General features: G+C 37.0%; 1 long non-coding RNA gene across 2 annotated transcripts; it reads right to left on the bottom strand.

Annotated features, from left to right (window-relative positions):
• Positions 1 to 908: 908 nt before the first annotated feature.
• On the bottom strand, positions 909 to 10709 carry LOC105059797 (uncharacterized). 2 transcript variants are annotated; one of them, XR_834330.4, is made up of 3 exons: positions 10554 to 10706; positions 1248 to 1313; positions 909 to 1155 (listed from the first exon to the last, which is right to left on the bottom strand). It is a non-coding gene; the product is annotated as an uncharacterized lncRNA (long non-coding RNA). The 2 variants fall into 2 exon arrangements; XR_012135040.1 differs by lacking the exons at positions 909 to 1155; positions 1248 to 1313 and adding an exon at positions 1545 to 2162 and having other exon boundaries at positions 10554 to 10709.
• Between the last annotated feature and the right edge of the window lie 12677 nt (positions 10710 to 23386).

Raw genomic sequence — 23386 nt, 5'->3', positions numbered from 1 at the left:
ATTTTAAAGTCATTTTTCTATACGTAAAAAGATATGCAAAAATGTTATTTGAGAAATATTTATCTGAAAAAATCTAGATTTTTTGATGAATTTTTTTTCCATAAAAGAACGGGTTTAAAGCGCTCAAATGCTGATATTGCTGTTTGTTGTATTGAGAGTCCAACCACACAGCAGCATTTAGGGCATGTTATTTTTATTTTGTACAGTTTTAGACGATATACGGTTACTTTCGTAATTTATTACAACATTGGTGAAACTTTTTTTTTTAATCCGGATTTAAAGATGAATCCTCTGGTTTAAGTCCAAATGGAATGGGGTAAGAGGTCTGGGGGATATTTCGCCTGTTAATTTTTGTTGAAATTTTGATTCTGTTTGGAGTGGCGAAATATTAATCGTCATCAGCTTTCCCCTTTCCGAATTATGTCTACATTTCCGTCTTTCCTCTGCAGTAATTTATTTTGGTATGGTTAATCAGGCTTGTTTCGATGTGGTCTAAGTAACTTGAGGAACATGATTGAAGATAACTACGGGCTCGGTCAAGTGGTGGGATTATTTTGTTTTAGTTTGGTATGATATTAAACCTGCAAAGTCAGAGCTAAATCTACCCCTAGCCGTTCTGTGGAATTCTAAGCGCATTCCAATGATCTTTTTACCCTACAGCACGAACGCATAGAGGCCTCTACTGCCATGTAATGATAAAAATGTCTGGTGTCATCCCAACATCCTGTGCGAGACTTAGCATGATTCCTGACCTGAGCCTTCTTTAAATCATCAGTAAAAATTGTGATAATCCATGCATTATCGGCTACATGCCTCTTAGCAATTACCATTCTAGCACGTTTGAGGCTGTGTATTTGTTCCTTTATAAGATAAAGGCAACCAATTAGTGGGAGGACACCAGTGACATAGATTCTTTCAACCCGAATCCAAACTATAAAATAATAAGAGAGAGAGAGAGAGAGAGCGTATTACATAGCTATATTTGATGTTTCAACAAACACACGATATGCAGGAGGTGAGATCTCCAGGTCCCCTGGAGTCCAACCTGTCATATATGGGTGGCTGACAAAGTTTGTAACAACGCAGAGCAGGTGGCACCGAAGGTACGGAGTGCTTGTGGCTGATGACGCCTCTTAACCTGGCGGTGCGCCATCTCTTAGATGCCACAAGGTTGTTTAATGATTAGTGAGGCTCATGAACATAAATTATGATTTGAATTGAACAAGAGTTGAGAGGTAGATTATTACTACAGCTGATCCAGTGCTGCTGCGGAAGAGGAACCTATTGCTATCTTCCGCAGTTAGACAATCAGCCTGCCAATGAAACAAAGTATGGAGTTAAATACTGGCTCTATGGAACATATGAAAGTAACTAGAAGCTCATGTCCATTATAAAATCATGAATACATTGTTACCCATGGCAATTAGATGCCAATATGAGAGTTAAAATTACCTACAAGATCTAAAGGATTAAATTCAATACATGGTTCCCCTTCCCTCCATCAGTGAGAGGCACCCGTGTCAAATCTGGCAAAAGAACATATATTTAAATGGAACTTAAAGCATATTATTAAATTTCTCTTTCAACTACCGAAATGAATATTGATACAAAATTATTCAATGCCAGCTTTGCCCTGCTACCAAAAAGCCTCATAGCCCAATAGGCTGCATATAAAGCTATCGTATTGATCTCATGAACCACACAAATGATCATGACTAATTAGACAAGGAACAACAAATATTAGCATCTGCTTCATTTACTAAGCGACAAGAGTGACATGTGCTCCTCTATAGAGCAGTCAACATGACAGGAGGATCGGCAGGAAGCGGGGATCAAGATGAGTCCAAGGGATCGTTGTTCCATTGGAGATGGCGAGGATCGGCGAGTGCTGCGATACTCCACAGCTTCCTGGAGGATGATATTGCCCTGCTTGTCAATACAGTGGAACAAACCCAAGAAGAAGCGGCCATCATTGACCCCAATAAGCATCCGACGAAAGAGCAGCTTCCTTAGCTGTGCTACAAGTGGTGAGCTATTGCCACTGGAGCCCTCTGAAACTAATGGTGAGTCTGAATGGGGATCTTGTGTATTTTGAGTTGAGGCTGATTCTGATGCTGTCTCCATGTGCAAGAATTGTTGGCTTTCTTAAAATGTTCTTCCTTCTATAAAAGCAGGCAACAGTCCAAATTACTGAAAGCCCTAATTTTGTTTGTTTTGATAAAAATACCTTCTCTATTCAATAACATTATTGCGCTACCACCATATCTGTCACTACAGAAAGAGATCACAAAGGAACACCTATCTTATCTGGACCCTTTGATTTAACCTACAGTATTGCGCTTGACGTGAACACAGAGACCAGTATGGCACTAGAACATGGCTCTGTGCCAAGAAATTGTGAAATTTAGAAGGATCCGATGCTTAGACATACACCTGCACCAAGCACACAAATCCTAGTCCATGTAACACAGGCAATTATGTGACTATTTGAGAAAAGCATGCTTATGCTTTAGATCTGGAGCCTGATATTTTCTACTAGTCATTCACAGAATGAAACGAAGATATTCAAATATGCAGCAACAGAATTTCATTCCAATTTTCATCTGACTGATTGATTCATGTGGCTTATCTGACAGACAGTAGGATATTACCAAGCAAGTCAGGGCCCTGATCACTGGGGCCAAAAAACTAGTCTATATGGCATAGGGCTTGAATAGAGGGTAATCCAAGGAACTTAGTGAACGAAAGAAAATGAGGCAGGCTGAAGAAAGAATGAGTATGCAGGCATTTTCTATTATATGTTAAACAATTAGAAGTCTGACATATTTAAAGGATCCAGAAGCTAAAGACAATCACATGTGAGAAATTGAAGGATATAATCTTAAGGGAGTAATTTAATGATTGAGCTCTAAATCTGTACTGCATAAGGTATTGTATGTACAAGTCCCATGCTGGTAAGGCATCGGTGTCACAAGGAACATGTGTACTGCATGAAAGTTTGATAATACATACCAATCTCAGTGGGCCAAAAACAAAAAAAAGAAAAAACACTTGTTTCATGCACACAAACTATCAGGCATGCCATATCTTTAATTTTATAAAAAACCTTAGCTCGGTGGAACTAGGATTGATAAGCAGACCAGGAGCAACTAGAGAGACTCACTCTCAGTAGCTGAGCTTGATCATTTCTTGATATCCATTAATTAGGAAGATTACTTCCCTCTGCCTTTCCAAAAGGTTTACCAGATCCTTGTTCTAATCGCATCTAATTGGGTTAAATCCCATCAGTCCTCAGTTAAACCCCACATCTCCATACTTAAAAAGTTTTGGCTTCTCTGGAGATCTCTTTTCTCCTTTTGCTTCTTCAATCAAAGTCAACTGGTTGAGCTTTTGAACCTCACCCAATCAACCTTAGTTGGATGCTCCTTTCTCTTAAAATGAAATCAAGGCTATGGCCTTTCCCTAGAAAGTGATTAGGCCCCTAAACTTGATGATTTTCCTTTGTTTTATTCTTTTAGAAATACTAGAATCTTGTCAAAGCACAATTTTTGATATTCAACAATTTTTTGATAAGCAACTCAACTCTTCAAACTTAATTGGCTTATATTGTGTTGATTCATGAGGGTGAAGCGAATTCTCAACATGACTTCAAGTCTCCAAGTCTATTCTAAAATGTTGTTACAGTAACCTCCACGTCTTGCCAATCTGTTAGTCTCCTCTTATACATGTGCCTTGATCCAACCCTGTTGACTCGCACTAAGAGTAAATTTATCTAGGCTAGTTTTCTCAGCACCCATGAGATCATCAGTAGGGGTGTCAATCGGGTCGGGTCGGATATAAACGGGTCGGGTCAGATACGGATCGAGTCAAAAACTCTGAACCTAGAGCCGACCTGTTTAAATAAACAGGTTAGACTTTAAAACTCGAACCCGACCTATTTAATAAACGAATTACCTGACCCGACCCATTTATAACCCTTAAAAAAAAAATAAAACTCAACATCCGTTTATTAAAAAAATTAAAAAAAAAACCTGTTTCGTGACTTCCGTCTCTGCGACCAACCATCTTCGCCTTCGCCCTCGCCGCATCTCCATTCGACCATCTCTACGACCTCCACCCTCGCTGTGCTTTCGGCCACCTCCAGCTCCGCCCGACCGACTGCCTTCGTCGAGCTCGAGATTTTAGATTGTCAGACTGGACCTCCGTCACGCTGATCTTCGCTGTAGACGACCGAAAAGAAGCTAGAAGCAGTGAAAAACCACTGCGAGGAGAAACAGGTGGAAGGCCATTGTCACCGCCGAAGGCTCCGAGCAATGGAGCACGCGCCTATGGACCGCCGGCTGAAGATCACCACCGGATTCTCCCCTATCAGCCGCTCGATCCTCTTTTTTGGTGGCTCCGCCCCGTCGATCAACAGAGCCGCCCCTTTCCTCTTCTCCTCCGCCCCCACTGCCGCTGTTTTCTGCCGCAAGATCGACGAGATCTGAGACCATGAGAGCAAGAGAGGGAAGAAAAAGGGGAGCGATCGAGAGGCAAGAGCGAGTTCGATCGAAAGAAAGGGCGAGAGGGGAGGAGCGAGGTAGATTTTGTGTGGGAGAGGGAGGTGACAGAGAGAATGGGTGAGGCAATGAGGCAGTGACGGATCATGGAAGGGGTGAAGGGCTCTGTCGCCCTAAGGCTTTTTAGGAGAAGAAGAGGAAAAGCCGAAAAAGATGAAGCGCGGGAGCGTAGCCGCATGGAGCCTGTTTAATAAATGGCCCAGGCCTGTATCCTCATGGCCCAAACCCATGGCCCTGGCCTGTATCCTCATGGCCCTGGCCTATATCCTCATGGCCCAAACCCAATAGTCTATTTATAAACGGATTAAACAGATTGGGCAGGTAGAAAACTTTAAACCCAAACTCGATCCGTTTAATAAATGGGTTAAACAGGTTGATCCGTTTACGATCCGAACCCATTTAATCCAAACCCAAACTTGCTTATAGTGGATCGAACGCAGGTCGGGTTGGCGGATTGGGTCATATTTTGCCACCCCTAATCATCAGCATCTGCGAAAGACATCATATAGATGGTGATCTTTGCAAGCTCGACTATGGAAAAACTTTTGATTTCTTATGTTGTGACTTCCTCTTGGAGCTTCTCACCAAACATGGATTCTCTTCTCAGAGGGTTAGTTGGATTAAAAATATTATTAGCTCAGAAGAAAGCAAATTTGGTCAAGGGTGATCCCAGGACCTTTGATTTCTTAACTTGTGACTTCCTCTTGGAGCTTGATACCAACATGGATTCTCTTCTCACTGGGTTCGTTGGATCAAAAATAACATTAGCTCAGAAGAAGTAAATTTGGTCAGGGTGATCCTAGGAATTTGATTGAATGCCATCATGGGTTGAGGCAAAAAGGAGCACCTTCCCCTTTCCCTTTTTATTGTCTGTTGATCTCTTGGTTAGTTTACTTAACCTTGTTGGCAATGAAGGGTTAATCGAGGGCTGGAAGTCTTAAACAAATGAATGGCTTGACAAAACTTCCATATGCTGATGACATTCTTCTTTTCTTCAAAGCTTAAGAGTCTCACATAGGTTTTCTGAAGTTCATCTTTATTGTTTTGACATCATCTATGAGTTGAGGATTGAGCTCCAAAATTTCTTTTGGATTGCTTACTCCTTGACTAACCTTCTATGTGTTGTCTGGCTAATATCATGAACTATATAAACAAGAATCCCTTCCTGTCAAGCATTGAGCGCTGCCACTTTTTCAAACTTACCCCAAAAGAGAGTGACAGGTGGTTGGTGGAGATGGATAAGAGACCAACTAGTTGAAAAGGGAAATTTAAGTGGCAACCTCAAGGTAGTTAACTTTGTCCTTTCTAACCTCCTGATGTGAACATGTCTACTTCCAAACTTCCATTTTGCATGATTGATAAAATTGATAAAACAAGGAGAGCCTTCTTCTGGAAGGGCACTTTTGTTAGTGGCTTTTTATGCATGGTCAATTTAACAATTATCAAAGAAGCTAAACTGAAGACCGGGGAGGGGGGAGGATACTTCCATGATGTTAATGAGTGATGGCATTTGCTAACTCTGGGAGGATAATGGATGTGGCATGAGTTTAGGGTCAATGTTTGTCTCTTGGATTCTCCTCCAGTCTGGTGGGCCATTTGCTCAAACATCAAATCCTTTAGGTATTTTCTTTCTCCTGGGGTAATGGCTCCCTCTTCAAATTTTGGGAGGATACCTAGTTGGCTGATTTGCCCTTGGCCTCCTCGTTACTCTCCTTTGCTGTTCGAAGATTGAGATCTTGGCGGCTTCTCAATGCAGAAAGAGAGCAAATCTTTGGAACATTCAGGTGAGGAGGCTAAAATGCAAAACTAAAGACTTTGAATGGATCCATTTGATGGACCCACATCAAGTAAATCTTAAAACTGATGATTTGAGATGGAAACTTGACTCTTACTAAGTGTACTTAGTCATGTCATTCTATAGCTTGTTCAACACAAGAGGGATCCTCTGCCCCTTACATTTAACCTGTGGAAGTCGATTGCCCTTGAGATATTCATTATTTTTATATGGCTGGCTTTTAAATGTCGCACTGAGACAAGCAAAGTGTTGGCCAATAAAGGGTGGTTGGATAGCTTGGCCTATCATTGTGATTCTCGTAGTATCTATGAAACAAATCCTTATGAAGTGCTCCATCACTAGAAGTACTTGACTACAACTCAGAGTCTCCCCTGAAGGTTAAAGGTTGAGCTGCCATTATTGCTTCTTTGGATGATATGGAGAAAGAAAAAGGTGCTAGCTTTGTACTGAACTACATGGAATCAACCCCTTTGGTAACTTGTTGGAGACTATGACTGAAGTGGAATTCCACAATCCTTTTGTTGAGGTTCCCCCTAAGATCATTTTGGGAGGTTGCATTAACTTTTCAAAGAGCAAGCCACACTTTGTAGTATCAAGAGGCAATCTAGTTTCCTTAAGGTCTAAAAGGAAATTGCCTCACTCTCCTTGTTTCTCTCTCTCACTTGCTGTCCCCCAATATTTTTCTCTATCCTTTCCTTTGGTGCTTTTGTATTTTTTATTAAGTTTTCCATGAAGTCGGTAGGTCTTTCCCCCTTTCAGTCCAAAATCCAAAAAGAAAGAATTGAACCTGCAAATTTATCACCACTGTGTCGGCAAAATAAGCTCTTGAAGAAAGATTGAGTTATCAATGATGAGCAATGTATTTTCTTTAAGATAAATCTATCATTGATAATTTGATAATGGCATATACATGAATAATGAGAGAGTACAACATGCTTTTGTGAATAAGGTTATTTTACTGAAGGCATATGTTGCTGTTAAATAGAGTATCCATGATTATATAATCAAACAAATGTATTACTGTAGTAGACAGCTTAATGAATAATTTCATTTAAATCAGTAACCCCCAATTATATTGTCTTAGTCATGATATTCCCAAAGATTTCCTAGAGATTTTAGGAGCTAAGACAATAGTTCCCTTTCTATTTTCACCCTCATCCACTATGATATGCTGAAAACTAAAATTGGGAGAGCTTACTAGGGTTCATAAGATTTGTTTAGGCATAGAACATATCAACCGCTTGAAATATGTACATAATAATCTTTTGTTTAAAAAAGATAATATGGAGAAACTAACTTGTTTATTTAATTTATTGTAAAAAAAAAACTTATTAAAGGACGAAGGTGCACAGAGCTACCAAGGTCTCTTGGAGCCTAGGCACAAGACACAATGCAATCTGTGTGCCTTAGTGGATGTATTTTGTGTGTTTGCTTTATTTTCTTATGTTCAACATCACGGATTCATTATATGTCTATGTACCAACCATGGATTCAAAAACTATCAAAACAAGATGGTATGACTGGTATCATACCATCCTAATGCGAAATGGCACTGATATGAGTGTTGGGATGCTAAAAGACTGCATGCCAGTACAAATCGGTCATACCAACGCACACAAATGCATATCAATGCTAGTAGCACCATGTATTGGTGCATAAAAAGAGTACAACACCGGCTGTACTGGTGCATAATGACAGCTTTTTTTTTTTCCAAGCTGTCACTGCCGGTATAAATATCAGGTAACATACTGGTATCTTATTGTTCCTATGGAAAAATGATATGGACTCGCTAAAACCTTGATACTAACATATATATACAGATACATATTATAAGCACACATAAACAAAAACGTAAATTATGTGTGTATACATACACACATAGTATACATATACATATATGTGAATATATATAAACTCATGATGTTAAACATATTTGACAAAAAAAAAAAAAAAACAAAAACAAAGAGAACAATCAACATACTAATAGAACAATTAATTTCAGCCACCCCAGCAAATAGTCACGAAAACAAAACTGTAAACAGACAATGCACCCAAAAAAACAACTATCATAGAACACAACACACACACACAACACATTAGCAACAAGGTTTTAAATCCTATGGGATTTTCTTATGGAACGGGACGCGCCGCTATCCCGCCCTATCTTGATATTTGGGATAGAGACGTTCCAAGACGTCCCGATCGGAATGATGGGATGCTAGTAGGATGGCCCTATCCTGACACATGGGATGGTACCTCGTCACAGTGTCCCACAGGACGTCCCGCTAGATCTGAATCCTTCATTGGCAACCATCCACAATTATATATATGATGCAAAAATCACAAAAGCATGCCTTTTTTGCACCTTTGCACCACAATGACAGACATACAAAGGGTTCTTGTTGTGCATCTAAACGAAGTCATCTTGCCATGAGGTAGGCAAGGCACTGATGTTGCACCTAGGTGGGCCTTGGACCTTAGGTGCCCATTGACAAAATTGGATAAATTGTGGATGGATGATGAATCACTAATACAGTCCTGAGATGGAGGCCTAACGGGTCACAAACATGAAGTATTTCGGTGTTTTGATGTCTGTTTTCAGAATTTGATTGCATATAGATCTGCACAGATCTTGTGGTATGAGGAAAAGAATTTAAAAGTGAGAGGCTAGGAATTTTGGGGTGACCAAGATATGCTTTAGAGTAAGAGGAAATTTAAGGCTTGGATATGGTTCGATTAGGCAAATAGATGCAAAAAACAGAAGGTTTCTGCATATTTTGTTCTGGGATCTGATCCAAAACTTAGCATAGACAAGGGAATCGCAGGGTCAGATCTGCTAGGTATTGGGAATAGTAGGTGTCTACGACGATCAGGTGGGTCTTATGTAGTTTTAAGAGCTAAAAAGAACTAGGTTAAGATGTTTACTTCTACAACACAGAAGGACAAGGAGTAGGAAGTAGCAAAGGATATTAGAGGATGAAGAATGAAAAGACAAAGAAGATAACGATACAATGAGGGTAAGAAGTCATTCAATTTTCTAATTTAATTTGTCAAAATCCAAACGAACTCTGTCCCAACCAAAGTTGTCAGATATCCTAGACGACCTCAGGCAATAGACCCTCCAACAACCATTGCGATTCGGTGACTGACCAGGAGAAAAAAAAATTTGCACAAAATTTACAAAATAATTTATGCCTTCATATATTTTAATTATTGATCAAAATTCTTATTGTACCCAACAAATATCCATATCAAATGACTATAAAATACGTTGGTGGCAATTAATGCATGAGTTCCATTTAAAAACCAATAAAACTTCAAGTTTATCACCATTTTATTTATTCATACCGAATTTACGGAATGAAATATATTGTTTTCTCAGCTCAAATGGTTGAGCATGCATTCCTTAATAGAGCATGTTACTAATTTACCATATGCACTAGTAGTAACACTAGTAATACTAGTTCTATTTAAGATAATAGAAACAAAGAAAATTTCCTCTTTCTAAAGCATAACAGAACAAGTACTGCTTGGCATAACCCTGTGCGTAACTGGAATAAGTGCCAAAGCAGGCTTTTGTGCGCCATACATGGGGTAGGTGGTTTATGAAGGGCTATATTGCTCATTTTACCCCGAGTGGTTCTCAAAAACTGGGTCTGGGTGCGCTGAGGGGTAGACAAAGCACATTCCTAGCAGAAGATAACAGAGACTAAGAACAAGAGAATTTGATATAATAAATACAGCGATAACTGTTAACCTTTTTCTCTCTAACTACTACATAGAGCAAAGCAACAGAAATTAATCTTTGGAAAAACCTCCCTTTCCGTCCTTTGCAACAGAAGTCATAAAGCTTTCCCTCTTTCACTAATTATTACGATCGGGAAAATATAAAAGAAGAGCATAAAATTACAATACAGAGCAGAATAATTATAAGAAAACAATTCTAACAAAGATAAATCACAATAAACACTTGAAGCATAGTGAAAGTACAACTAAATGCTTTACCTAAATCCAAACATTTGAATAGAACAATCCAATAGCTTTTACATAAAAAAGGAAAAAAACTGTAAGAAATGCACACTCTACGAGAGGAATCTTTGCCTCTCTCAAAACGTATCCCTCGGGGTTTAACAGCATCAAAAAAAAAGGAAAAAAAAAAGAAAAAGAATAAACGGAGAGAATGGAGAGAGGAAAAATACCTCGATTGGCCTCACCAGCCACCATCAAGACTCGCCGGCCACCATTAGCACCGTTAGAGAAGATCGGAGAGCAGAGAGGTAGCAAAAGAGGAGCGCTCCTTGCCCTACCCCAGGTCCGTTCGGAACGAGAAAAAGTGCCACTAGGTTACAGACCTTAAGTTGGGTCGCAAAAAGCCGGTTCTTGCGGTAAGCCGGGTTGGGTTGCGTGTCTTCGCCCAGAGGAAAAAAAACCAATAAAAAAACCAATGAAGCAGACTGAAAACCGTGCATCCTAAAATATTTTGTTTTCAGAATTGTTTGTAAATACTGTTTGGTATTAAATTTTTTTTAAAAAATTTTATACAAGCAAGCTACCGTACCATTCTAATATGAGTACAATCCAGAGAATCAGAATATAAAATATCTCACAGGATCCGAGGACAGTCGTCGTCTTTACGCCAATCTAGTTCTCGATGTGCTCGGCAACAAAAGAAGTAGTTCAATCCGCGACGTTGTTCATCTCTCACAATGTGTGCTGGATAGACGACGTGGTGGCGTGATGAAGAGACCTCCAGATATCGCGAAGTAGTAGATGAATTTTCAGATGCTTCGCTTCATCTCAAATCTAGCCAATGATTGTGGTCAAGTCACCCTCGACAAAGATCCTCTCCTTGCAGCTCATATCTCGTGTAGATAATACTCGCCCAAGCAGCGTGAAGCTCTACCCTAGGAACAAATGGATCAAAGATATGAGATCTTCTAGTAGCCAAAAGCCTGGTGTCTGGGCTCTGGATAACATAGCCCGCACCATCCCTGATACTACTGTCAAAGTTAACCTTGATAAACCCCAAGGGTGGGAGCTCCTAGAAAATGAAAAGAGTCCTTCGAGTCACTGCAGGCACATCAAGGGAGTCCTAAGAACTCATGGCGTCAAGAGACGTGGTGGGAGTATCAAAGCGACAGTACTCCTCAGCTAAGCAACGAGCTCTCTTCACCACCCGCTTTACAGGCACAGCCTCGACTTCAAACATCAAGCCATTTCTGGATAGCCAGATCTGATAGGTAGTATAAGCCATTTTAATACCTTAAGACGATCCTTCGATCATACTTTGGTGGACCGCACTCAGAAAGGACAAAAGCCATAGGCCACTATCAATCCCTCGGGTCTGGCTCCCAGCCATCCTTCAAATCAGACATGCCCTTGAGCAATGGAGCAAGGCATGCTCCGTCGACTTATCCTCCAATTCATAAATCGGGTAGGCGGCAGGAAGCTTTATGCCTCTATTTTTGAGAAGTGTTTGAGTAGGTAGTCGATCTCAGACAATCTTTCAGAAGAAAAGTTTGACCCTGGGTTGGACATCTGCATACCAGATCCAAGCAGCCTCGATCCTCTTCTCCAATATTGGCCTGCTAATTATAGCGAGGTTCCTAGAAGGAACCTTAAGACAGCAAGACTGGCCCCACACCCTCAAGTCATGACTCTGATAGACAGGAAGCAGAATGGCAAGAATCCTATCCACAAGCAAGCCTCCAGAAAGATGGATGACATCCTGAGTCCTCCAACATCTGTTATCGACCGTAATCAAGTCACAGACCCATATGTGGTCGTCCACCTTTGTGCTAACATAGATTGGCCATCGTGATAGGGGCAGATTGGAAAGCTACACATCCCGACTTACATCAATCGAAGTTCTGTCACCAATTTGCCATTTGATCCGAGCCATCACCTCAAGAGTGCGGATGCAAATCTTCCTCCAAATGAAGAAACAACCATGACCACTCCGAAACTCAGGCCCTTGGCTCTAAACCCTATATCGAATCCTTATCATTCTGCTCCACAAGCAATCAGGATGGATAAGGAATCTCGTAGTATGTCTGGCAATTATAGTCTCCCTCCTAATCAATAGAGACTGGATCCCTAGGCCCTCGTCATGCATGGATTGGCAAACCACCTCTCAGGAGAACAGATGAAGCCTCTGACCGTCCTGCCTCGAACCCCATAAAAAATTTTGAAATTGTTGCTCTAGGCCTCTGAGACAAGCACATGGCATAACAGTATTTGCCAGAAGGTAGATCGGGATGGAGCTCAGGACTGATCTCACAAGCATAGTTTTCCCTGTCATGGAGAGGGAGTTGGCTTGCCAGCTCTTAAGGCAATCATGGATCCATTGCTCCATAGGCCTACAGTCAGTTTTTCGAAGTCTCCTCCCTATGATGGAAACCCTTAGATAGATCAGAATTTCAACCTGCTTAGGAATCTCCAGTCTGTCCCTGATTACCTGCTTCACTTGAGTCTTCGTCTTGGACTCATTGGAGAGTTTGATACAGAGGGAGCTGTAAAGGCTACAAGGAATCATTTTGCAAATTTGGAAGTGCATTCTTTCCTTTCTTTCAATTCACTCAAACATCATTTTATAGTTGCTTCACAAATTCATCAATGGTCAATTTATGTAAACACTCCTAGCTTAATAAATAATTACAAATTAAATTACAATTATCCTAGCATAGTTTGACTTGCTCTAATTTTCTTTTCTTTATGTACTTCTTGCATCATTTTTTGCGTCTTGCATTTTCTTAGCTTTTCTTGATCTTTCTTTTTTTTAGCTAGTAGTTTTGGTCTATTATCTATTTAGATCCTTAAGATATTTAATCCACTTCCTAAGAAATCCTAAAGCACACTTGAAGCCTAAGGAGCACTGTGGGCTAGGGATTTCACCAAAATTCTAAGGATGGTATTCGAACACCTACTGTGAATGTATTCACCCTTTAGACCTTTATTTAGCAAGAGTAATTCTTTATGCACTGCATGCAGTGCAATAACAATATACTGCTCTTTCCTATTGGACCATTTAGCCATGCTTTTCAACGCTTATCAAATGCTTGCAGTTCTATTTTTTGATCTAAAATTTTGAATGACGAAAATACACCTCTATTCTGAAAAAATTATGACATATCGTGACCTGTTATGATATCCTGTGGCTTGTTATGACATCCTGAAGACATATCATGACTTTCTGAAAATAGAAAGTCATAAGGTGGAAGGATATTTTCGTCATTGAAAATTTTATAAAAATTTTATAAAATTTTCAATGACGAAAATGTCCTTCTCCCCTTATGACTTTGTATTTTTAAGAAGTCATAATATGTCGTCAGGATGTTATAATAGACCACGGGATGTTATAATTTTCAAAACAAAAGAGCATTTTCGTCATTTAAAATTTCAAACAAAAAAGCAGAACTGCAGATTTTTAATGAACGTTGGAAAGCGTGGGCTATATGGTCCAATGAGATCGTGGTGGACTCCACATCAAATTTATTGCACTACATGCGGTGCACAAAATATTTCTTTATTTAGGAATTCCCTTTGCGTGCCCAAATCTTGATAATTCTACTAGCCTTATCTTCCTTCTATTTACTTTTAAGTTTTCCTAGTGTTTAGAACAGCTCCAAAATCTCCAACTAAGGTAGCAAATTGGTTGGGTTGACCTATGATCCAACTTAACTTAATCCGATTAGATGTGATCTGACATATTTTAAAAGGTACAACTTCAAAATTGAACCCATTCTGCATTCCTAGCCGGGTCTAGATTTGTTGATTTTTGTCTTGACTTGACATGATTGTTATGTACATCTAAATTGGATCTGTTTATGTATAATCCAATCCAAGCTGACCCACATCCGATATATATGATCACTCGTGATTTAAATAAGGTTGGGGGGAGGTGTAAGTTGATCTCTTCTAAGTCCTGATCTTGAGTTTTGATTCCTCCAAATTTTCCTTCGAAATCCTAGATCCTTGGGCGATCAATCCTATCCTCCCTCATTGTTGGCATGCTTGATACATATTCTCTTGCTTCACTATATTGATATACCAAGATATCCCCAAGGCACTCCCTAGGATTTCCATGATAGTCTGACGTTGTTGATGATAACAATAGCCAACTATAGTATGAAAAGTATTTTAGTTGATAATAAAAACTCGACCAATATGCTATTTTACAACGTATTTCAGAAAATAATATTATCCATCGATCGACTGAAGAAAGTTGACGTTTCTTTAGTTGAATTTGTCGGAGACTCCATGGCTGTAAAAGGGGAGATAACTCTGCTAGTGACTGTCGGACAAAAAAATTAGTTTTGCTGCTGGTTGAATGCTACTGCTGAGGGTCTGAGGGACCTGGTGCGTCTCATTCAGGGTTGCTAGGATATAGAAGGTCTTTGGTGGAAAGCAACCACTCTTGATGCTGCTATCTATTTTCCGTGGTACCTATGTATCCATGTTACATAAAAGGAAGAGGAGATGATGGATAGAGAACCTTCATATTTTTTTTCTAATTTTTGTTACGTGTTTGCATGTCGGAGAGGAAAGATTGCTAATTTTATTATTACCTTTTCTTCTATGATTTTTGGTGTGAGAGTCGATTGAGAAATAATTCTCTTTAGCTACAACAACACCATGTACAAGATATGTTTGATGTAAAATTGCCCGTGCTGTTTTCATCAATGTTATTATTTAGTATGAGCATTCTGATGCTTGGCATTACCAATTAAGAAATTCATCCTTGTGAAAAATTTAATTTGTATCTTCCTCCGGGGTACTTCACCCGGATCTCTCAGCATAAATATAATCACCAAGGCCAAAAAGTTGGCTATGTCGCACCCGTGTATCTTTACAATGTGAATGCAGCTTTGCGTTCTCACTTCATTTCATACATGGATTCTAGTTTGATATAAAAAGCTTTTTTGCTGCACATTTCATTTCTCTTGGTTTCAGTCTGATAAGAACGTACGCGTGATAGATTTCCACCAAAAATTTGCATATGAAAAGAAGTCATTCCTGCCATGCAAGGGTTTAGTAAAATAAAACTAAATAATAATATAATTAAAGTACTGCAGGAGGTTTTGGAGTAGAGCTTTGCATCACCCAACTCTAAATGAACTTTATATAACATGACTAGAGTCTAGCACATGTGATGCATGCAAGGATAATGCAGATAGCTGTAATCTTCTAATCTGATAGTCAACATTTTTAGTTTTCATAAGATTAAACAAAGCCGCTCAAAAATAGGCACTTTTTAAGGACCCAAGTGAACTCCCGCAGATACCATTTATCAGAAAAGATAACAAGGTTTCTTTAATTTTTGAGACAAACTGCAAAGTTGCAACAAAATTCTATATCGGATCCTAGATGGCTATCTAACATTAACTAAGATTTGGCTAGACTTCCATGAGTCTAGTGAGATATGCTAGGCCTACATAAAGAATACAAAGTCACAAGACTGATCATGAACACCAAGCCACATTTCTTCTGTATCAAATAAGAAATGCTTTCAGCCAAAGGCATTCTCTATATGTGGGGCAACTAATGATTTTAATCAACAGCAGCTTATACCAGAGAGAACTCAAAATACAACAAACGAAAATTGTTTCCCCAGTAAAGGTCTCTCTAATTTGATCTACTTCAGCATAATTCAAGAAGAAGAATGTGGAGAGATCCTTCAAAATGCAGATTTTGCGGGCAAAAATAAAATCTTACTACGAAAAATTGATAAATGGTCTCCAAATGGAAGTCTTCAAACTAACAGCTGCAAAATTCCATAAAGCCTCAATGGTGAAAGTTTTTAGCAAACTCTAATAAGCTATTGCAATAGACCTGCCACCAATCAGTTCTGATAGTTCAGTGGGATTTCACATATTCCTGAACTATATGCAGACCCTCTGATTCTTCATCATAATCCTGCAAAATTAAACATTAATAGTTACTAATTTATGCCCACTATTTTCTCAAAAGAAGAAGAAGAAGAAGAAGAAGAAGAAGAAGCCCACTAAATAAGAAATTTGCTAGAAGGATCTATAATTGATATAAGCCAATATCTCACCTTGACAACGGCACATGAACAACCCACAACTTTTCTCGCCTTTCCCTTTGAGTCGATCTTGCATGGCTGTAGATCCATGCACCGAGTGTAAAATAATGAATTAGGACTAGAAACAAATAGGATGGGATTAATCACATGGCAACGTGTTTTACCAATGAATCTTTAATATCAGAATGCAAAGATTAAATACATTTTGGAGGCACATACTCACTATATCTATATTCAAAGAGAGAGCCTTCGATGAATAAACTCATCTTTTGTAGCCGGACTATTCTTTTTAGCTGGACTTTTCTTCTATTGAAAAGTCATATATTAGAGTCCCGATAAAATAATAGAAAGGAGGAACAAAAAATTATCCACATATGTTAGCTGACAAATCTATCATTCTAGTAAGAGAGACACAAAGTAGCCATACGAAGGAATGTGAGAAAGAAAGATTAGGCAACGGGTTGAGGGAAGTGGGGAAAGGTGAGAAGAAACACCAATTTTAGATCTCCACAATCTCAAATGTTTTCTAATTCCTTTATATTTTCAATAAATTTCAATTTCTTTTTTTATCTTAAATTCTAGAACATACAGTAGTCCAAGAAGGCATGAATATTTGATTGTTTGTTTTATAGATTTTTTTCCCTTAATTCTTATCTTACTTTATTTCTTTAAAAGATCATGACCATCCATCTTGCTTTTTACGAAATTTTCTTTATCATGTCCAATCATTCATTCAATTATTGATAAAAGTGCATATCATACCCATCACCTAAATTCAGCCATGTGCATTGCATGTGCCAAAATTCTAGTCAGGTAATGCCTGACCATGCAAGAAAAATAAATAAAAGCTGGCCTGAGCGGGGTTCTCCTCCAGGACCGAAACAGATATGTTCTAATACAGAAACCTAGAACAATCAAAGTGCAGTACATACACCTGCTTCATGCAAAATGGCCAACCAAATAATAAAAAGCTTTTACATACTTCAACTAATGGTTGCAGTTGATTCAAAAACCTCAAAAACATTAATAGAATGAAAATTAGATTGTTTGAGTCATGTTGTTAAACTAAATCACAATTTTGGGAAATTTGTTGCAACCCTTACTGTTGACCATGATCTAATGGATCCTATATCATGTATAACTTTATTACAGGCAAACAAGTTAATTAGTTACCATGGCTTATAAGCAGCTCACTTTAGGCTGCATTTGGATGCCAGATAGCTAACCTAAGGATACATAAGTTATCCTAATGTAACCATAAACTCATTCATGGACCTAAACAATTGTTGTTTGGCTGCTTCGAAAAAAAAAAAAAAAAGGTTTAACTAGGTTAGCTGGCGATAGTGGCATTGACTGGCTTAAGATTACCACCCCAAAAGTGGGGGTGTTTGGCAGGATATCTAAATAACCATGGCCTAGCCACTGATTATCTAGCATCCACACAAAGAGTTAGATTTCTGCCTTGGTCTAAAGATCATCAGGCTTTTCAAATATGATGATGTGGGTCTGATTCAAGACTTTTGAATTTTTAAACCTTGTAATTTGGGTCCTCAGAAGTAAAATAGATCATCATTAGCAAAACATTCAAGAAAATAGCAACAAAAACAGAATTCTGAATGAAAATTTGCTCAAGAGCACCGAAAAAAAAAATTATGTAGAACAAGAAAAAGCGTTCAATGAAAGTTTCCCAAGCACCTTTTCCAGTTATAAGACAAAACTTCAAATGATGTAATGTTCATTGATTATGCATCTTCTACTAAAGCCATCAAAGATCAGCCAAGGATTTCCATTTCAACTCTGAAGAACCTTCAGAAATAAGTACCTACCATCTACAGACCTAAACATGTGATATAGATGGTAGACCACATTACGAAGATTAGAATGTCAGATATTATCAAATAACTAAAAGAGAAACCATAGATGGCACTTCAACTGATGTAAAATTTATTGATGATCCACTTGTTCCAGAAACTATCAAAATTTGCCCAAGGATCTCCATTTTAATTCTTGAATAAGTATCTCCTGGCAAAAGACCTCTAGATGTGATTTGAATGGTGCATGACATTATGATAACTAGAAAATATAATGAAAGAGATCATCCAATAAGTAAAGAATTATAATAAGAAATAAGTAAAATGGTAAGAAAAGATGAGGAAAGCTCAAAAAAGAAAGTATTAACAAATTATAATATATGTGAACTCTATATGAAGCATGAACCATGCTGTTGTAACAGAATTTTCCATCAAGAACCAAGGTCATAAAGAACTGCTCAATTGTTCTTATAGGAATGTTAAGTAGCAGTGACACTGTTAGCAACATTGCTTGGGACATCAAAGTAATCATGCTTCCAAATCCCTTAACAATGAAACAATACATCAAATTTGAATCATTTCTTAAAATTTGTTAACTACAGCTTAAATATGCACCACTGTTTTAAAATGTGGTGCATACAACCCCCTATCCCTGATCATACCAGGTAACCTATAAGTAGCTAATATATGTGGTTGGGCAACATATGGGCAGAAGAGACAGTTTGCTTAGCACTTTGCTGGCATATGTAGGATTTGCATTGTTTAGCTACATATGCAGCCTACTTAAAATTGTGCAACAACATGCATAAGCCCTTTTAGCATTATGAAACCAGTATGCAAGGACATGCAATTACAGCAATTCAAACTAAAGGATGTGTTGGATATGGATTTCAAGCTGGCCAAATATGTGTATTAACAATGTCAGTATGTTATTTTTTCTATAACTAAAGCTACTAAAAATCAAGTAGTAAGTACTAGTTGTTAGATATCACTACTAATAATGCTATGATCATAAGAAAATTACTATTATTATGTATAATACATTTTATTTAATTTAAATATTTAAAATACTAGTTGCATATGTGCCTACACGTACAGCCTACATAATGCTCATGCACTATGCACTATTTGGTCCCTTGACTGCTGGCATAATGTACCCTCAATGTAAAATATTGATATGTACAATCATTCCTAATCCAATCAATCATGTTGCCTATACGGAATATCCTTTATCAAGAAAATCATTTCAGAAAAAAAGGACAAAATGATGCATTCTTTTATAAAACCGTATCTAATACAATTCACCTATATTAGAGCAAAGAAAGATTCTTCTGTGAACTATTCCATTTCTATATAGACAAAATATGTCACTACTTCCATGCAATTACATTCAATAAAAAATTTAAATTAGTGGATTCATATGTTTGTAAGGTCTCAAATGAAATTTAAAACAGCATAACAACAGATGTTTTATAGCAGATGTTTATTAATACCAGTTCCAGATTGTTAAGTATTCCAATGTTTGGATAATTGAGAACAACAATCAACCATTCAATAGATGTATGTGTGTATTGGATTGTTACTAGATGTGTATTCAAAAAACTTACAGTATGTATCATCTAGTAATATATTTAGTGTGTATTATATGATCATATAGTATATATTGTTATATGTTGAAAACGAAGAAGAAAGAATGCTTTAATCACAGAACTAATAACTCCATCGGTGAAAAAAGTATTTGGCTTTTAGACTAATACTTTAAGATTAATATTAAAAAATACGTGGCAAATTATGAAGTTCGTCCCATATGATATTTTATAGTGCCCACCCCATACGATTTTTGTCGCAACTTTTGAGGATTTAAGAAACTTTATGCCTTCATTGAAAAGCAACTTGCAAACAATGCAGCTGAAATGGTAAGACTCAATAATTTGGGAGTCTTGTCTCTAATTACATGAGTCATTATACTATGATACTAGTGGATATCCACACAGAGATGAATGTAGAAGTCGATTAGGCTCAAATCAACTGAATTTGGTTTCAAATCTTATTAGATTCTTTACTATCCAATTCATATGGATCTATGTACAGCAGTACAAAAATTAAAAGATCCTTTTTGGTTAAGCTTTTGGGGAGTCAAAAAGTACTTTTTGACTCTCTAAAAGTGCTTTGAGTGGTTATAATAATATTGGATAACGAAATATGGAAGCCATTTTAGCTTGACCAAAAAACTAAAAGTATCTATTTGAGAGAAGCTCTATTTTGGAGTTTGACTGATGTCGGAAAGCTGTTTTAATTTTATAAAATTTTATTTTTGGACCAAAATTTCTATAAACTAATTTTATAATTATATTTATAATATTATAACTATAAAATATAAGGTACAAAATAATTTGAAAACTCTAATGCACAAAAGAAACTTCAATCGATCTCATCTCCTTCTTTTTCTATATGATTGTTTCTGCACAAAAGGAATCTCAATATGTCTCGGTTCCTTTCATTTTCATGTAATTAAAGTATTATTTCTTATTTTACTTTGATTATTTAAGATTGTACTTATTTTTTAAAATTTTTTGATTTTGTTCTTATCTTTTTTTTTCAAATAAAAAGATATCATGGGATAGAACTTCTCTCCACCGTCTCTCTCGTGCCATTTTAATCTCGTGCCCAACACTACACCTCTCCCCATTTTTCCATAATCCCTCTCTTAGTTCTGCCTCTATGCCAACATCACCATGCCTCTCCTCCATTTTAATCTCCGATCCGCCTCCCTAACATTAGGGATGGCAAAATTAATCCGACCCGATGGGTATACACCCTACCCGAATCCGGTCAAACCCGAAAAATAGGGTTTGACTGGGTTTAGGTTCGGGTTTGGGTAAAACCCAAAAATTATAGTACGGGTATGAGTAGGATATGGGTAGTGCTATTTTCTACCCGAACCCGACCCGAACCTATGAGTATGGGTAATACCCGAACCCATATCCGAATATATATATATATATATATATATATATATATATATATATATATATATATATATATATATATACATACATATATACATATACATATACATATACATATATATACATATACATATACATATACATATATATATATACATATATATACATACATATACATACATATACATATATACACACACACATACACACACACACATATATATATGATCTCTCTCTCTTTCTCTCTCTCTCTCTCTCTATATATATAATTATATATATGTATGTATGTATATGTATGCATGCATATATGTATGCATGTATGTATGTGTGTGTTAGAAGTGTGTATGTGCGTATGTATGTATGTATATATATATAATTGGTAATTCTATTTTTGATTGATAATATGCATAAAATTATTTTACTTTTTTTTTGGATATAGAATGGACGGGTATGGGTTGGGTATGGGGCAGGTATGGATTGGATATGGAAAAATGGGTTACCCACGGGTATCTCCGAACTCATTGGATATGGGGATGGGTATCTCTTTTCTTACCCGATTGGGTATCGGGTAGGATTTGGGTATAGAGTATTAAGTTCGGATTTGGGGATGGGTAGTATACTATCCGACCCAAACTCTATCCATTGCCATCCCTACCCAACATCACCACCCCTTTTCTTATTTTTTTCATGATCTCTCTCTCTCCGTGTCTCTATTTCTCATTACTTCTCCATTCTGCTCATGATACTCCCACTTTTGTTAATTCGACGTGATTTTTCTTACCCCAAAAAAAAACTCAACATGATGTGCTAACACGTGGGTCCTCAACCCACTTGATTTTAATAAATAAGAAAGATTTAACAACAATAAAGAGAAAACAACGGCTTATTTTATTTTTTTAAATCTTCTTTATACTTCTATTTGTTTTTGGGATCCCTCAGTTGACAGCTTATATATTTCTATCTTATATTTTGCTTGGGTTTGTGTATGCTACCATTTTACAATACTAGGCAGCGCTGGTGTTGGTAGGTATTGTTCTTTCATCAGTGATTTATTAATATAGTTTTGTTTTCAAACAAAAAAAGAGAAAACAATATAAACAAGAAAAAACCAAAAAAAAGAGAAAATTTATGATCATATTTCCTATCTTGTAGTTGAGTCCTTTCTTCATATTATAAATTTGTTGTTCCCTATTTTCTACAAAACATTTTCAAACAACAGTAGTCTTGCACATGTTATATTATCTTTTGTTTAATATAAAAAAATAAAAAATAATAGTAGTTTTGCAAACAAAAATAGACTAATTGAGTTTGTTTTCCCAAGTACAATTTCCAACACATATGCATAGATGGAGTCAATTATGTCGAGGGATGATAACTAATAATGGCCTGTTTGGTATGCGCTTTTCTTTTGTGATCAATAGTCAAATACCAATAGAGATTGATGTTGAAGTATTAATACAAAATTTTTGCTCCTCTTGCTTTTATTTTTATTTTTTAAAAATAATAAATTTTTGCCAATGAAAGTTCTAAAGATTTTACAAACAATTCAAAGAAAACAAAAGGACTTCATCATGTTTGTCGCTTATTCTAGTTTATTTTTTTTCCTAGGTCCATGCTTTTGTTTCCTTTTATATGCATCATATCTACAGGATATATATTATAATATATAGGGTCTATTATAGGTTTTGCTTTACAAATTATCTTATTATTATGATTGAAATCATGATATATGATTGACGATATGTTTTATATCTTTGTTGTTGTATTGGAAAAAAAAAATGCCTAAGAAATATCAAAATACCTTTATTGGCCCATCAACCCAAGATGATAAGATGCAGAAGGCTATTTGGACTGATAGATTGATGGAAGAGTTCATTGATATATGTATTGGTGCACTCAAAGCTGATAATCGCCTAAAAATATATTTCAATAAGCTAGGGTGGGCTAATATAATTAAAAATTGTAATGAGAAGATTGGAATCAATACGATCACAAATAATTCAAAAATAAATGGAATAGTCTTAAAGCAAACTGAAGCATTTGGATAAATTTGGTAGCAAAGGAAATAGAGCTTGGACGAGATCTTGTTAGAAATACAACAGATACACTAGATGCATGGTGGGAAAAAAATTATAGGTACAAATAATAGTATGTTGATATTTATAAGATGTTTTTTATTATAATTTAAAAATTTTCATTGACAATTA

The sequence above is a fragment of the Elaeis guineensis genome, chromosome 10 (assembly GCF_000442705.2).
Source record: "Elaeis guineensis isolate ETL-2024a chromosome 10, EG11, whole genome shotgun sequence".
In the NCBI taxonomy this organism is placed as follows: domain Eukaryota; kingdom Viridiplantae; phylum Streptophyta; class Magnoliopsida; order Arecales; family Arecaceae; genus Elaeis; species Elaeis guineensis.
This window is presented reverse-complemented; position numbering and strand designations above follow the sequence as displayed.